This window comes from Coturnix japonica, chromosome 8 (genome assembly GCF_001577835.2).
Source record: "Coturnix japonica isolate 7356 chromosome 8, Coturnix japonica 2.1, whole genome shotgun sequence".
Lineage (NCBI taxonomy): Eukaryota > Metazoa > Chordata > Aves > Galliformes > Phasianidae > Coturnix > Coturnix japonica.
In genome coordinates, this window is record NC_029523.1 from 12,544,399 (window position 1) to 12,562,951 (window position 18,553).

The following is an 18,553-nucleotide window of genomic DNA, read 5'->3' on the forward strand; positions in this document are numbered from 1 at the left end:
CTGGGGGAGCCGGCCTCAGCTGTATTTCCTTGGGTTATTCAAAGGTTATGGCTATTAACTCACAAAGTAAAGTTCTCTAAAAAAAGGAATTCCAAACGTTTGATGATTGTTTTTAAATATCAGGATTCTTTCAGCACAAAAACTATTAATTAGAAACAATCGTAAGTCATAAGCAACCTGTAAGCCTAACTCCCAAAGGTGCAGTAGATTTATTGCTCCTTAGCAGCCATATATCAGTTCCTAAATTAAGACTTTTTTTTCTCTCTTTGGAACTGAGTTATCTGGAGCTGACAGTGTAAAGATACTGGAGCTGTTCTTCACCTTTATCTCTAAGATTTATATTTTGACTGAAACTTGGTGCATGAGCACTTACATGAGCATTTAATTTTAACATGTAATACCCAACAAATTATGATATGATACGTGCGTGAGCTTCTATACATTACGAATCAAGTCTTACCATATTATAAAGTGTCGGTGCCTTAAGAATTTGTTTCTGACAGACCTTTGTGAGTGAAACAAACATTTGGGAATGTCAAAAGAATACCAAGTGCCAGTTTCATGAAAAACACAGTCCAGATCCTTTCTATTTTAAACAGAATTAAATTTATCACAGCATTCCTTCTAACACAATATAAAAGGAAAAGGAGCCAATATTTTTGATACGTTTTCATAGTTGTCACTTTGTAGTTGTAAAGCAGATATTTATGGGGCTGAAAGTCTGTTTGCAGCTTAGATTTCATATTGCAATCCCAGCCCTTCAGCCCAAGAGCAGACCTCATGAACCTACATGCATTTACAGTTGGAATTCTTTGTATAAGAAAGATCAAATTACACCACTTCACCTACCCAAAGGAGCTAGCAGTTAAAATTACATTTCTGTAGATTCTCACTCACTGGGAGCCTTAAGGGACTCACTGCAAGCGTATGGAAGACGTTGCATACCGAGGTGCCATCGGGCCCACAGTGCCCCAAAGGCTTGTTTGTCTGTTGTTCAGTCGTGCAAAGCGCTGCAGTTTTACTTTGTTTGAAAACAGCATGAAGAGGAGATGGTTTGCAGAGCTGAAAAAGAAAGGCAGCACTAAGCTGTTACTCTTGCACTTTTTAAAAGTGACAGCTCTTTTTCCATCCAATTATTTTGGCATGGATATATGAAAAATTGGTTAAAAAAATGTTTGGGTGGAGTCTCCTTTTGCTCAGCTGTTACTTATTGCTGCTTGTAAACTGCCTAAGTCAGTTCTAGTAAGGAACATACCGTACTTGCAAAAATTGGTGTTTTGAAGTTTGTAACTGAGGTGTAAGCTGAGAAAGCTGATGGTATTTATAAGTACCTCAGCAAACTTGATCTACGTTTTATCAGCCTTGTGAGTTTTTAATGGTGTTCCAGTTAAAGAAAAAATGCAGTTTCTGTAAGGGACTGCTGTGTTCCCCGTTCACAGAGCATTTATCTTCCTGATTTTCTTTGTGGACGGAGTGAAAGGACCAGCAAGTTTTTGTTCTGTTCTTCAGCTCAAGTAGGTATGTCCCCTGGAGTCACAAGAATTAGGGATGCGGGAAAATCTGTGTTCTAAACAGTATTTTCAGCGGTCTCTGGTCCCCAAAGTGATTAGTAATGTTATCTGGTAAGCATGGAAAACAAACAAGATGACAAAGATCATATGTGCAGAGCGTTTCCATCAGGTGTATTTAAGATATCACAGAATTCTTGATGAGCAAAGCACATAACAGAAAGTTTAAATCACTGGCAGGGAGTGGTAAAATGTTCTGAAGGAAGCAGCTGGAAAGCATCTGGAAACATAGCACTGAAGGCCGGTGTGTCACAGCAGGCTGAAGGGGGCTGCTGGCCCTCCCATGGTCACAGGCAACACATGGTGAGAGCCCTGGCCTGCAGGCTGTGCTGCTATCGCCAGGAATTCACTTCTTCAGATGGCTGGGCATCAGCAATCCAAGTAGGGTTATTACTGACAGATCTTGTGATGTTAACTTTGGGGTACATCTGGGCTCATGATAAGCTCCTTATTAACAGATGCTTGCTTTTTCAGACAAGTACTTTTTTTTTTTTTTTTTTCTGTAAGCCAAGCAGCTCCGTGTGGCTGCCTTTGCTTCAGGAAACAGGGCTGCAGGATATAAATAAAGCCCATTAGGAATCACTAACTCAAATGACAAACTGAGGTGCTAATATGATGGCTGGCTGGTGAATGTTTGCATTGCAAGGAGGTGGATGGATGAAGTCCTACTCCTGCTGTCTGGGTAAGTTCTCAACTGCTAAAAAACATCCACTCCCAGTTTATCACAAGGGGTCACAGGGCAGCTGCAGGAAGGACAGGACCAGATATAGGACAACACAAACACATGTGCAGAGAAAGGCAAGGCTGAGGGCACAAGCTAAGGTGGTGATGCTCTCAGTCTGATGGTGTGAAGAGGGGGTGTCATTAATTGAGGACAGAAACAGGAGAAGATCTGCAATGAGGTTATTGTTTAAGAGGGAAAGTTGAATCAATGTGTTGATTATGAGATTGGTGGAGAATGCTGGTCCTGTCTGGGCAGGGTGTAGGGATAGTTATTATGCTCCGTATGACACCCTTTGTCCCATTACAAAGCTATTGTAAGTACACCCATGTTTTTGCTGGCACCGCTCACTTAATTTTTCTGTGTTTTCCCTCAAATGTGTGTCCCTGAAGTGAGTCATGTTTTCTAGATGTTAGACAACAAGGATCTGTCATAAACTGAGAGGCTCTTGCTGACCACTGGCCTCTCCCCTGTCCTTGGGGCTGCCTGCTGAGAAGGTCACAGGTAATCTCCAGTCTAGCTCTGGCATTGCATTGTGTGCAACTGATTTTGTTCTAATGGTAGGAGCAAAGTTATGCTAAGCTAATGGCAGAAGGTTGCTCTGTTGCATTCCTTTGTAAACTTTCACTTATGGCATTACTGTTCCATTCAAAGGAAAAGGCAAAAGAGCTTAAATTAAAACTTACATAACAGGCTGAGAATACAAATGTTGGACATCTGATCTCATACTTCTTAGTCAATAGCTGGTTAAACAGCTGTAAACCAATGACAAGTTTGTTATTTTCTCTTTTTGAAGCTGCAAGAAAGCTTAATTACTGTGCTGGTGGGGATTCTTTAGAGTAATGATAAATAACACGGTTTTGTGGGACCCAGCTACAATTTTATAGCATTTCTATGCTTTTATTGAACAAGGACAAAACTGTGATATCAAAAAGCTATCTATTCGTACATCTCTGTTTTCAAATGTAAAGGTCTATGGGTATACAAGCTTGCATTATTCCATCTAATAATGGGAGAACTCAAAAGGGAAAATACTAACATGTATCATGGAGAGTAAATGCATGTGAACATGAGTAGTCTTGAAAGCATCTGGAATATGCAGGCCAATGCTCCTGCTAACAAGTTTTCTACATCTGGAAGATATGATTCCTTGCTGTGCTCACTTTTCAAATCTCAAAGCAATGGGCTGTTCTGGTGTAGAGCAAGAAAGCTGTGAGCCACCTGCCTGTACTTCTTCCTTTATGGCCATGGGCACCTTCCCTGTCTCCCTTGTAGGCACAGGAGAGGTCCTACAGCAGTTCAGTTCCTAACTGAGTGCCTGGGGATTAGCTGGGATCATTGAGGCTGACCTTGAAGTCCTGTGGCTGAATGGAAATGGACTGATGGATTCTCAGAGGCTGTGTGCGCTGGTGGTGCCAGTGTGAAACCACAGTGATGTAAATTTCTTCTGACACAGTCAGAGAAGGTAACAGTTACATGGAGGAGGTTGAAGGAGGTCGGGGCACTGCCACACAGGTGTGCAGCCTCTGTCTGTAGCTGGGATAACAAAGCATTGCATAGTGCTAACGAAGTAGGATGAAGATTTCTGACAGCACTGAAATAAAGCTGGAGGCACGTGCCAGTACCCAATGCCACCTCGGCAGAAAAGGTTTGCTGTTACTCAGAGCCACTGTGTCATTTTGAGAGCAAACTAAGGACCATGTTGTCAGCTGGTATAAACCAGCTCCTTTAACTTCACTCAAATTGTGTCTGTTTACAGCAGGAGAGAATCTCTCAAGTGCGTAAGCTTCTCTGTAGCACCAAATAGCAGCAGTATGAGCTGGTAAGCAGCCAGTTTGAACAGCTGCCAATGCACTTCAGATCCAAAGATGATTCCTTGAACCCCAGTATCCCTCTCCCCCTTCAGACTTCTATTGAAAACAGAACTTACTCCCTGGTCTCTGCAGTCATAGTTCTCCAAACCCCAGCTCACACCACACCCACTTCTGCAGCCATCTGACAAGTATCTGCAGATACTTCTACGTCTGCAGAAGTAACACGTCTTTTCACAGCTCCAATCAGCAACACAAGCTCTTATTTCAAAATGAGGTTGTCAGTACTGAAGCACCAGAGCTGTTCAGGCTTCAATGAATTGTGCAGGTTTTACTGAAAAGCCCCCCAGAGAAGATTGAAGCAGGTGTTCTGGGCAGAGTGCATTCAAGCAGATGAATAGCATGTGAATTATTCCTGGAGGTATCTGCAGCAAAACCACAGGCTCTGTCTGACACTGCTGGTCTTTGGTCACTCTGGACCTGATTGCAACACAGAGACCAACACACACAGTCTCTTCATTTGCTGTGGAACTTGGAGCTTTCCCATCCAAATGCTCAGTGATGTACGTGACAAGTTGTTGTCCTGGGGCGAGCTGTGCATGTCCCTGTCACGTGGAGAATTGCTTCCAGCAGTGCTGCTGCCTTTGTGTGTCCTCGAGGAGCGTTGGGCCTTGGCCTCTAAGGAAAGAGCTGGTGTTAGTCACACGTGAGTCATCTGTGACTGTCCCACCCGCTATGAGCTCTATTCACAGAGCCTGTTTCCAGATGTTTGTAACTAGCAATTGATTTAAAACGTGTCCACATGCTCTAGCTGCTAAGCCAGTCCTTGTACCCGTGAGGTGTAAAAGCCATTTCAGTGACCCATCTTTTCAGGAAAGTTCCTTTTTCTTTTTCTCCTGCAGCTCCTTGCCTCCCACCCTGCACCAGTCGTGGTCTGTCCACACCTCTGAGCATGCATTTTGGACAAGCAAGCACATCCCTAGTTTGACACTATGGTCCAGAAGTAAAGTGAGTTTGAAAAGTGGATAAACTCATGGGAGAAGCAGCACATGGTGAAATCAACCAGTACATGGCACTGAGCTCTTTGGTGTGAAAGAGTTACTTCCAAAAAACAGTCTGCAGACACCAGATTGACCACAGCTTGTGTTCAGGAATCACCAAATGCCTCAGAACAGCAACCACAGCAGTAAAACCACACACTGCTCTCAGGCAAGGAGGGAGAGGGAGGAAGGGGAAGAAAGGCTGTACAGGCTGCATACACTGGTTAGCTGAACTCTTTGGGTAAGATTTTAAGTCTGTGGAGAGAAATTACTGCCCAGTTCTATAAATACAGACATATGAAGCTGTTGCACAGTGCCAAAATCATTTCTAAAGGAATGAAAATAGCTCTTTTATCAGTCATAAAATTCAAGGGAATTGTACACCCTCCATGTATCACAGGCTGCGCTTTCAACACACAGTGATTCACTGTCCATTACAGCAGGATGTTCCTTGGCAGCTGACACAGATGTGCTGGTACAGATGTTGGCAGAGGTCGGTACCTTATGGGCTCCCAATGGGGACCCTACACAGTCTTTCAGCAGGAATCTCACATCTTCCATGGAGCTTGGCTTTATTTTCCTAAAGAGCTAAAACAAAGCCCATTTTGATGATTTACTGAATTGCAGCACACCTCATTATGCATCTGCCTTTGATCTCAGACATGTACACAGCAATAAAAACTTTCAACTGGTGGTAATTAAGAAGCAAATTCCTCTATGGTAGTGTTTTTTCCCCAATATTACCCTCAGGTGAGAGTGAGCAGGTAACGCATTCAAATAAACAGGAGTAATTAAGAAGGAAAAGGCTATGGGCAAAAGTTCTCTTGTCTGTGTGGACTTTATCCAGGATGACTTCCTTGAAAATGGGGTGAGACAGTGGAGAAATGGTGAGGGGCAACTAAACTGGGTTGGAGATTTCTTGGAGAACAGCATTGAGCACAGATTGCTTTTGAGAAATCCATTTTGTGCAATGTGGGCAGTGCACTGTGCTGGGTGCAGTGAGGGTGTCTCAGCCAATGCTGTGGGTGCCATGGATTGAAGGAATGAGAGCAGCGGGCAGCATGGCACAGCAGTGCTGGGCTTCCTGCAGCAAACTCTCCCAGGGATTCCCACTGTAACTCTTCAGGATAATCTGCTCACCCAGCTCTTAGCCTGACTATGACTTCACTTGCAAAGGAAGACACTTTCCCATGGTGCAGCCAGCTGGAAGTAAGGGTTACAAGGCAGATGAGTAAACGCCAAAGGAAGGAGGCGTGGAGGGCAAAAGAACAGTGAATTAAAATCTGAATATGTAATACACTGCAACATATGGATGGTTGGGGTTGTGTAAATACTTTCCTACAATGTAGTCATCCTGGCATTCTCCTAACTTAGCCACTTAGTCAATTTAATCAATAGCTACAGGATCGTGTTTCATGGCTTTTTTTCCACCCTAGTTAACCCTTTAGCACCTCGTACGCTCTGACATCCATGTTTTCACTGCAGAATTGGTTTACATAGAGCACTACACTCAGAAGCCTTACTTCAGTCTTTTTCCCCATGACCATAAGAATTTATTGCCCACAAAAATCTGCTGGGTGCAACGAGTGGTGGGAAACCACATTTCTTCACATGAACAGTGATTTTGGTGGAACAGAATTACACGCAGTGGTTCCAATGCTTCCCCTTGCTCATCAGGTTGGTGTGCTGAATTGTTTTGAGCTTTTGATGCCAAAAGCAGTGTTTATTTTTAAATTGCTTAATCTGGATTTCTTCTATGTGCCTGGTGCTGCTCTTTCAGCTAGTAAAACCCACTGCAGCTTGTTTCTCAGCTGAACAGCATGGCCAGGCTGATGGGCTGCACCTGTGCCCTGAGCAACCAGCAATAGCCCCACAGGTGTGCTGCAGGCAGAGCTGTTCCTGCTGCAGAGATGGAGAGCCACTGGCTTTGATGTGAGAGCTGGATCGGGACTTGGTGCAAAGGTAAGGCAGCCTGAAATGTTAATGTGCTCAAGTTTTATTTCTGAAACAAGGCTGTTGAACCTGAGATCACTGTGATACTGTGGGTGGTTTTGTACAGTAGAGGACAGTTGTACTGCAATGGTTGGAGAAGAGCTCTGGAGCTGTGTTTATTCTTTTGTCAGTCTTAATGTATTAATTCTAATTTGAGAGACTGTGAGTGCGGGTGCTGCAGATGCTGAAATGGAGAGAATGCTTTAGCTAGCATATGGAAAGTATTTACAGGCTTTGCACAATGGTGATATATTGGAGTAAACAGACTGTTAGATAAGCACTGAATTTCTTTATTTTTACTTAAAATATGTTGGCTCATAGGAAGAGAGGATAGCTGGATGGCTGGGGGCAGGCTGTCTTGGGAAAAACACGCTTGCTAAGCAGAGAGGAACATTAGTGTGAAAACAATAAATTCACAATTCAGGGTGATCTCTGAAGTTTACAAAAACTGGGCTATGGCTTAATTTTCTGCCTATTTCTCTTTTACTTTCACTGAAAATAAACACCATGCCTACTTTCACCCCACGTGCAGCTCAGGGGCAGGCTGGGAGGGCAGGCAGGTCCCTGGAGTGAGGTGATGGTTCTGCTGTCCCAGCACCAGGCCCAACTTGGAGACAGAGTATCTGCAAGCTGAGCCCAGCTGCCTGTGCTTAGGGCAGCTTCCATTTTCCTGAGCTTTTATACTTCAGCATTACATTAATATGTAAATCTGTATCTTCCTGATTCTGAGCTCTGAGGAATTCCCCGGGAGCACTACAGAGGAATAGTTCTGTGCACTGATGCCCAAGCTGGGTCATTGCTGGAGGGAAAAATGCTGACAAAAATGCTGACGTACGCTGAGAGGTGAGACAGGATGCAGCACAGCTGGTGCTGGCTGCCCTCTGTGCTCCGCCAAGGCAATTTCAGGGTCCTGCAGACAGAGATGGGCTGCCCAGAGTCCTGCTGCCAGCTTACCAGCACCCAGCAGGAGCCTGTGCAAATGGTTTCTCATCTACTTCAAGTGGTGGGAGGCTTGAACGTGAGATAACTTTCTTTTAAAGCATAACAGATTGCTGGCTTTCTAACAGAGGTGATGGTGCTAACATACAGGAAATGAAATACGTTGCATTTTGCATTTTTTCCTCGTTGAGTTGGCAGCTTCGGAAAAGTGCATTATTAATGCTGAAATCTAAGAAATGTTGGCTTGCTTAAAATACTGATGGTTTGAAACAATGTTGTTTAAATGTTGCTGACCTAAGGATTTTCTTTGACTCTTACTCTTGTTTCTTTTGGATGTGCTTTGTTATTTATCTAAGCAACTCTGGTTGTCGAATGAGGTTTCAAGGGACAAGGTAAATAGAGGAAAGAAATCAATATAGGCAAGCACAAATAGGTTTTTCTATCACAACTATGCTTCTTTCATATTGTAACACTGAACAGTGAGAATGAATTGATTCAGTAGACTTTTCCGTGTTTCTAAAAAGCACAAGATCAAGAACACTGGTTCATACTGAAAGCCTTAGGAAGAGGCTAAGATCTGTTGGCTTTGGCACAGGCATGTAGAGGCAGTCTGATATCATCAAGTTTGAAAAAGGAGGACAGCAACAGAGGGTGGCTCAGATACAACGTAAACTCGGTTAATTTACAACACAATCTTGGTTTTAATAAAAAGCAGGGGAGTTGGTACACTGTGCTGGCAGAAAGCCTGACACAGAATCAGATTTAGCTGTTGATATCAATAAGGAAGCACAGCCAAATATTGCCATTACTGAGTTTATTTATTGTTGCTTAATTTTTAGAAGATGACTTCATCTGTGTATTGGATTTTATTTATTAATTTATTTAAGAGCAAACTGTAACTGTCTGAGGTGCCAGCTATATGGCTGTGGTGTCCTGTCAGCTCTGAGTGGAAGACTGACATGCACCAGATCACTTGCTGCTCAGTGCTTACTCACATCAGTGCTGGGTCCAAAAAGAACCAGCTGTGGATGCATCTGAGCTGTCTCTGATACAGCTCCAAGTCTGGAAAAGTGAATTCCTCCCTCTTTATGCAGACAGTGTTGTGCAATGGCCTGACCTCACTAGACACTTTCTCTGTACAATGGAAAGTAACCTGGGTACAACATCTGCCTTAATTACCACTGGTTTGTTTAGTCAATGAATAATTTTTTTCTGTGCCCTATCCCTTCCCACTAACTTCTAGTATTGATGGGATTACAAGAGACTGACTGGTACAACTGTGCCTTGTGGCAGATCTCCAGGAGTCAGACTGGTTGTGTCACTGCCCTACATGCAAAATCAGTGTTATGCAACTACTGTGTCTGTTTACAAAATGATTTGAGGAAATGTTTTAGAAGACAGATTTCCTAAGATGTTAAATGGCACCATCAGCCATGGTGATTAATTATTAAACCATACGGAAAATTGAATGATAAGGCAAGGAAAACTACCCAGGCACTTTGGTATGTGATATCGCTTCCTGACAGTGGTGGGACAGGATAGCAAGATTTCTGTCCTCATCGCTTTCCTGTTCTACGCCCTGTATCCCTTGGCTATGTGCTGCACTTGCAGGTGGTGTTTATTGCAAAATGCATCTAACCCCTAAGGAACCTTGACTACTTCTTCCCAATACAGAATAAACTATTCGTGCCAACTGATCTCTCCTTCTGCTTTTAGAATTACAACTTTGCAATCTGGCTCTACTTGCAGCTCTGAGCTCTGTCTCTCTCCAAACCATTAACCAAACCAGCAAGAGCTGAGCATCATCTCTCAACATACAGAAATGATAAGATAAGCAAGTTTGTCAATGGTTACATCCTTCCAGAGTCCACCCCTTATTCTAGTAACCCCTTTGCAGCCCAGCTCTACCTGAAGCTCTTGGCTGTTTCTCCATCCTAATTCTTTCTTTGACAGCTCCTTTGCAGCCACAGTCTGCCCAGAGCTCTGAGTTTTGTCTCTCTTCTGACTCTTGGTATTGGCTCAGCCTTAATGCAGGGGCACCAGGCAAAGACTCCTTGTGCAGCCCACTAGTTCCTTTAGCGGTATCCTTTTAATTCCATAGTAACAGGGGCTTTAAACTTTGTTTTCTTTCTAATTTTAAGTTTGAACTTACTGTAAAGTCATAGTAGAGACAAAATCCCTTGAGCTCCAAGTAAGGTTACACTGTGAAAGGAAAGGTTTGGCCTTATCTTGACAAGTTTTTCCAGTGGGCAGACTGAGTCTTGGACAGGGAGAGTTAGGGTTACGGTAAGGCTTAGGCTTCAAAAGCAGTTTGTAGTTAGGATTAGTGGAGAGCCAGTGATGAGCTACATTTCAGATGTAGCCAGCTGGGGAAAACAGTACTGTTTGTAAAACTAAACATTCCTCCTTAAAACTGGCATCAATCGCTTTCACTTTTCTGAGCAGTATTCCTAATCTTTTGCATGCTCCCTGCTTTGATGGCAGGCACTGTTTGTCCCTGTGCTTTAAGCAAGGACCTATATTCTTCTTTTGGTATGGCAGACTTTGCAAATTCCTGTCATTTGCTTTAATTTATTCCAGCACATCTGAGCTCAGTGACGTCCTATTCTGTCAAGGTAACGAGCAGATTAGTGGAGCTTTTCCAGATGTGATTAAATAATGTACCTAAGAACAAGTACACTAGAAAAAAAGAAAGAAAAAAAAAAAAAAAAAGAAAAAAGAAAAAAAAACCGCAACAAATAAAACGAAAATATCAAAACCCCTAAGATAAGAAGAATTGAAGAAATGCCTCTTTTCTGGGCCCTTTCCACTTGATAGCCAGCCAGCTTCTACATTGATATTAGACTTGTAACTAGTTTGCTTGACAGAGCCTCTGCCAAAACTTCCCTGTCGTGGTCACAGTTCTTGTCATTCTCAGACACAGTGCGAATGGCCTCTCTGATAAAACAGTGTAGTATTTCCTTTCTTCGGGCTCACATTTTCAGAAGGTTGGATACTTGTAATATTTGAGCACTGTGATGTTGTTCTCATTAACTCTGTTTTATATATACCATTGCATAAATGATTGCTGACTTTAAGCCGTTCATCCAGGGACAGAATTACTGTCAAGCACTTGAAAATAGACTAATGAACGTAATGCTGACAAAATGTCCAGCACATCGTAACACATTTTTTTTAGAACAACCACAAGGTAAAATACTCATTCTTTGGCAAGAAAGATCTCAATTAGGAGGTGCTGAAGGAATTCACAAGGCTTTGGAAAGCTCTATGTATTCTTTCCTCTGGGGAAAACAGGAAACATGAACATTATTTCCTTGAATGTTTACAGCTGAAAATGAAAGCTGGAAATTCAACAGAGATGCAAGAATTTCAGCACAGTTTTGTTGCAACGGTTAGGAATAATGATTCCAAAGCCATTCCACTTATTCTCAGGAGTCTGTTTTATAATTTATTTTGTGGGCTTTGCATTTTGTAATCTAATAGGAATTTTCAGGATTCTTTTGCATGATGATTTATAAAAATCAAGGCTATATCCTGAGCTTTTCAGGTCTCTACCATGCTAACATGGATAAGATAAGCATGTATTTTACAGTCTGGTCACTGCTATGCCAAGGTCTAACAGGACATACTACCTAGCCTTGGACAAGGCAGCTCAAATCAGTTAAGATACAGAAGGTCATTAACAGGAACTCTAGGAGATAACTGCTAGAAACAAATGCTGTTGTGAAAGTACATTTCGTTCAGCAATTTCCTCCTAGCTCCAGGCTTATCATACTATTATTAGCATTATTTCTGTTTCATCCTCTTTGGTGGTATGTTGGCTGCAAGGTCAGGTGTGTTATGGACTGGTGGTACCTAAAGCAACTGTGTAATCTTCCATCCATTCCTGTTGGTGATGAAATTTAGACTGCTTTGGAAAGTAAAGTAGATCACAGCTTAAGGAGGCTCAAGTGAGTTGTACAGCACTCTGCTCATCTCCTTTGCTGCAGGCACTTTTGTGTATTAGGAGCTGACATGGTGTACTTCCCAACCTCCTCCCCTCCCTTTCATGTTTGGATGGATGGCAGAAAGAATAGTTTTTTTTAACCAGAAGGGAAATTCTGATGGTTTGTGGAAGTTCAACATGCATTCTCTGCCTTGGCACTAGGAAACAGTTGTCATGCTCTATGTTGGTGAATTACCCCAAACTGGCACCATGTCTCTGAGTCCTGGTGGAAATGACTTAGCTGAGATAACTGGGGAAGCAAAGTCCTTTTGTTTGAATTTGCTGTCAGATTTTTTTCATATCATTATTAGGATGTTTGTTTGTCCCTAGCTGCTTCCCTAATCTTTTCCTGTTCCTAATTATGTTTATTTCCTCTCTTCCCAGATGTATGCTCTGTTTACTACATACTCCTGCTTTCTTCTCTTAAGCCATGTTGGATAAGCCATGTGGTTAGCTTTACATGTCAGGCTTTCCCATCATGTTTGCTGGAAATCTTGTCTTTACATTGGAAATTGTGCTCTTAAGGTTGTGAAGTGCTGTGGCGCAGGGGTTTGAAAGCATATGTCTGTAAAGTGGTATCTTTTCAGCACAGATGTGCTCAACAGGAAGCTGAGTGAATAAACTACTTCAGGCAGCTTCTGCTGTAGGTTTGAAGCTTGTCCCAAAGTGCATGCTAGGAAAAAAGTTCCATACTTACTGGCTTAAAGATGGAATGGATTTCTGCTCTCTTATTGGCAAAGCAGTTACTATAGAATTTACTAAAGTTTCTCTGCAATGACAACAATAAATTGAAGCTTTTTTTTTTTTTTTTTTTTTTTTTAAATAAAATCTGAGGATTTCATGAAACATCTCTAGGACAAAGTTGAAGAGTGGTGAATCACCATCTTCCCCAGCCTTTTACCCAGCAAAGAGTAAAGCCAGGTGCCATTTCTGCCCAGAGGATTTTTAATCTTTCAGACGACTTTTCAAAGAGTTCTTCCCTTCTGCTCTGCAAAAAATGCTCCTGGATGCAGGAACAGCCCATTACACTCAGTTTCCAAATTGCACCTCCAGGACAGACAGCACACAGCTAAAATCAGTAAACTTGTTTTCTGTTTATTTGCTGTTCTACTCCTACTGAAAGGAATGATGTCCTGTACACGAGCTGCCTGGCAGGCTGCTGGCTGTGCACTCGCACAGGATGTTGAGCCCAGTGTGTGGTGGGACACAGGACTGTCATGTTGTGTGCTGGTCTGGCTAAGTTGAGGGATCTGCAGGACTGGCTGTGAAAAGCCTTGCCCGTTTAAGGGCTGGCATAACGAGAAGGAAGATAGTTGTCATGTCTCCAGAGACCATTTTTGTGCAAGAGAAGCAGCCCACTGGACTGTTTTGCTAGTTAGGGTGGTAAGTGTTTTTGGTTTATGTATCATATAAATAACAAAAAAGCACAAATACCTCACCACTAGCAGAGCAGTCAGGAACAAATTAAAGAGAAAACAAATAGCTGACCAGAGCACATTTACAATTCAGACTGAAAGCTGACTTCAGTCTGCAATAAAAAAAAACTGCTTTCCCTCTGTGCTTGATGTGCTCAGCTGATTAAGCACACGTTCTTGCAAAGTGAGACTTGATGAGGATAATTGTGTTTGCAAATGGCCGGGGAGGAGGTGGAGGTGCCAGGACTGCAGTGTGTTCACTCTTTCTGGAGCCCAGGGGCCGCACAGGGCCTGCTCTGGTCTGAGACTCTGGCAGGAGTGTGTGCTCCCTTGGCAGGAAAGCAGCTCACTCGATTCACCCCCCCACATCCCCCAGAAATGTACACAATGTCCTTCTTCCTCCTCTGCTGGAAATGAGCTGGAGGCTGCCTCCTTGCCCAGCTATCCAGGCCTCGCACTGTCTGCTGGCACTGAGTGGCCACAGCCCCTTCCCCACATGGGCTGTCGTGGCCAGGGTCCTGGGCACCTGCTTTTGCTCCATTGAGAGGCTGCTGGAGCCAAATGCATTTAAGCAGCCCAAACTGCTACACACCAGCCCGTTTCTTTGGCAATGGCTGCTGCTGTCTGTTCCTCCTCAGTGCATCGTCTCCTCATGTTCTGCCATGAGGGATTTCCATTAGCAATGGGCAGCTCTGTGGGCGTTTGCGAACAGCAATTCATTTTTCTGTGGTGTAGACTTCTTGGTTGTTTTGTGTTTAGTTTTTGTTTGTTTGCTTTTAAAATGTTCTCAGTCTTAAAATGTTTTTCCTGCCCGTGCATAGTACACAAACGTCTGTCTTATTCAGCACAGAGAAAAACACTGTGGTCACCTACTGCTCCAACCTGGCCCTTCTGACACCTCTGATTTGCCACTGCTGGAGCTGGGAACTGCTGCTTTGGAGATGGGTTGATGCCCTTAGTGGGTTGGGGTCTCTGCTAATACAAGCTGCCTTTAGCAGAAGACTATTGAAATCCATGAGCAGAAAATGGGGTTTCCTAAGTACCCAGGAAAGATTAGAATGCTTATTGTACATGTTTTAGATGTTACTACACTTCTGACCTTTACTTGATGATTACCTCATGCGAACAAAGTCACAGACAGTGCTGCACAGTGTGGCAGCAGTGGTTGTTCTGGACATTTCCCGGCTGACCTGAGAGGCAGGGAGGCAGAGAGGGGGACACTGGAGCTGTCTGTTTGCACCAGAATGAAACATTCCGATATTAGAATCCTGTCATTTATACATATTTGTTTCTGCAAAAGAACTTACCGGGGTTATTTCAGGAAAGGAACAGGTTGTTATGCACAAAAAGAAGTAAGCAGTTCCCACTACCTTTGGCCTGGCACTCTGCATGCAGCTGGGTGATGCTGCAGGGTGCCCTGCTGGCTGTGGGTGCTCGTGGAGTGAAAGCTGAGACCAAGCAGACTGCAGGGTTTTGTCTGAAGACGTTTTTTCCAGATACCAGGGGCTGAAATCTTTCCTGGCTGCCATGAAACTCTGAGTGCTAAAATAAGGTGCCTTAGATGGAAAAACTGGAAGAGAACGTACAGGCAGCAGACTGTGTGGAGCAAAGGCACAAATGTTTGAATGTCGTGATTACTTCTGAAATATGGGACGAGCTTAATGAAGACATAGATGATGGTATGTTAGGAAAAACAAGACTTAAAATTTGGTATTTTTATATTGAAGATGTTTGTATCTTCATAACAGAAGGCATCACTTTCAAAGTCTGGGGGAAGCAACAGTGCTGTGATTTGGAAGACTTCAGTTTTATTACCTATGACTATTTTAGAAACCCAGGACAGGTTTATATAACCCTTCTGTGATTTTTCCTGTGAAAAACAATGACCAGCCAACCCCTTATGAATGCTGAGGTAGAGTCATGCTTCTTGAATGGTCTCAGGTGTGCATGTATATAGGCTAGTGTCACAGGCAAAGAACAAAATCTTTTTTATATCATGATTTAGCAAAGAAATGTATCCTGCATAAGGACAAGTTGTAGTTTAGGGGTGAGGGAAGGAAAGCCTAATTAACTCTGTGAGACAAGAAGGGCCTGCTATTGCTAGCTGTGGTCTTGAGTGGCTTCCAATAAAGATGCATCCTTCTCCTGGAATCAAAACACCTTGAAAATGGAGAGAGGCAGAAACCAGATGTAAATATATGGACTCTGCTGAGGTTAACGAATGAAACACTGACATCTGACAGGACTTTTTTTCTAGCCAGGCTCCCTGGGACAGGCATGTTGCTGCCACTTGCAGTGCCACAGGTGGGAAGCAGGCCTGTTGCACAGACGCAGATCATGGAGCACTGTCAGCCTGCACAGTGACAGCAAATTACTGCCTCTTGTCTCCTGTTCCTACCACTCCAGCTCTTGGGGAGAGGAAGCTGCTACTATCTCTTAGTGCTGAGGAGTAATTAATATTTAGCAAACAGCTGAGATCTTCTGGGGGGGGTAAGGGGCGGGGGGGGGTGAGGAGAGATCCTAGTGCTGCTGAATGGATCAGGTGGGTGGGAGGGAAGTGGAAGGGTCAGTGATCTTGCTGAGACCTGGGTGTGAATTGTGCCATTGCTGTAATTCAAATGCTATAGCTTGAGGCTGGACTTGACCCTGCATACCCAAGCAACATGGTTAGGCTTCCTGTGCTTCTTCTGCTCCCAGAATAGAGGTGCTACCAACAGCAGCACCCTACCTACCTCTCTGCTGGGAGCCTGCCCCCTGCAGCCCTGCTCAGGTGGGGCTGAAGCAGGCAGGGCTGTGGCTATGGGCATTCCGCCTGGGGACACAGCCTCTCGCCACCTGCCCCTGGACTGATCAGTATTAAATCAAAACTTGTAAATGTCTCAGAAGAGTCTGTTTTAGAAAAAAATGTTCTAACTGAAGCTGAGTATTGGGAATACATGAACTACAGAGTCACCTTCCACCCTGACATTCTTTTCCTTTAGCTTGTACTACAGTGGGTTTCCCTCCTTTGTGCAGGCACTCTGTCAGCGGTTTGCTGTAATTAGCTTCCCTGCGCTGGGAATGCCTCATTATGAGGCAGCTCGGTGCTGCCCTGGTCTCAGGAGTACAACTGACAGCAAGGGCTTGTGCTTAATAGACACAAAGATGTGGAATTTGCAGGAAAGAATGAATTCTGTGTAAATAACCAAGTGGGTCTGAGGCATATGTTCTGGGTAATGATTCACGCTGGAAGTTTAATTTGACATGAACAGGAAAAGAGAGAATTATCGATGGCTTGAAACTGATAGTTGCTGAATGCCCTCAGTTCCCGGTGGAAGTTGCTTGGACCTTAAAAATGAGGTTCCTGTTCCATGTTGCTGTTCCTGTCATTATTCAGTATTGTCCTGAGAGGCTTTATTGTATCTTTGTTTATAGGCCTGTTTTTTGTCTGGGATGATAATTGAAACCATATTTATAAACAAGACATGCCTTGCATGCTGAGTATGAAGGCTGAGTGCTCCGAGTTGGCTGCAGTGATTCTTCAGCACAACAGATGAGGCTGCTGCCACCACCCTGGCTGTAGGGCTCTGTGAGGCAGCAAATGCCATTCAGTTGTGCTTGGGGAATCTGATGTTTGTCACATGATTTCTTGGGAAACAGAGAGTTGGATAATATGAAACCAGCAGGCTGTATCTAGAAAAATTAGAAAGTATAAGGGATACTTTTCTCCCTTTGTTTTAAGAGATGGGATTTAGCCTTAAAAGCAGATTCAAGCTCTGAGCCCCAAGCGGATGGATATACTCTTCTCCATTCAGCTGTACTGTGTTCTCTGGGATGCTAACTGGTTCATACTTTTAAGTTGCTATTGCTAGTGAGAACTGACAGATTGCAGCATTTCTCTTCATTGAAAGCCTCTTGTAACAGCCTTGTGCAAAGCTCAGTGAAGCTGGTGGAAATGTTCCCATTGATCTCAGTGGGCAATGAATCAGGTAATACACCCTATCGGCCCTGTTTACCTGTGGGAGAGTACGTAAATAACAGCTGTAGAAGGTGCAAAAACCATGCAGTGCAGTTCTTGACTTCTGTAGAAACTACAAAACCTTCCTTCTAAGTGTTCTAAGTGTCAGAGTGTGAAAATGGGAGTCCTGAAACAGTCCAAAGGCAGTCTGTGACACTGAAAGAAAACAGAATTTTCTGTTGTAAGAAAGCTCACTCAAGGACCCCGTGGATTACCATGCTGTGAAAGAGCAGGTATATTGGCAGTTGGATCTCAATCGTTTTATAAACTTCATCTCTTTAGTGTTCTGAAGCTGAAGTCATCTCTCTTGATAATAAAACCTCCTCTTAGCACAGATATCTACCTCTGTCAGTGTTGGAAAGTGAATCCTATTCTGTTGGCAAAACCTTTAACTATACTTGACTAGCTCTCACGTTATGAGTGTTCTGCCAGGAAACTTAAAATTATTAAGAAGTTTTTGCTTCTCCAGCAGCAATGCAAAGCACCACAGAATGTATTAGCTTTACTTGAGTGCTTTAATGCATAGGTTTAATTACATATATGCATACATTTCCATATGCATATGCATTTATATAATAGTATCAGTCATTTAGAAATCTGGGACAAGTACCAGGAAAGCACTTTTGTCCAGATTGTTTATATGTAGTGGAAGATGAATGAAGAATCAGAAACTTTCTGAAATGTGTGCTATTTTTATCGCAGTTCAGTACAAAATAGGGTGTACTTTTTATTTTGTGGCCAAGGAAGGTAAAAAGGGACTGCTCCGGTGCTTTCTTTCATTTTTTTTATAGCATGGTGCTTCATTGCGCTTCATCTTCTTTATTTTTTTCTTTTCCTTTTTTTTTCTAACTGTGTTTGAAATTATTTTGGACCTGTTTTGCAGAAATCCATTTTCATGAGGTGCTTATAATCAGCACCTTATGAAATCCTTATTAGAATGATGTCACCAGCAATCATTAGAGATGTCTTTTAAACCTTGTGAGGCTATTTTGATGACTCTGGCAGATAAGAAGAAGAAAATAGAGGAAAAACAATGACACTTTTCTTCCATCAGGTCCTGAACAACATTTCTGTTTATTAGCTGT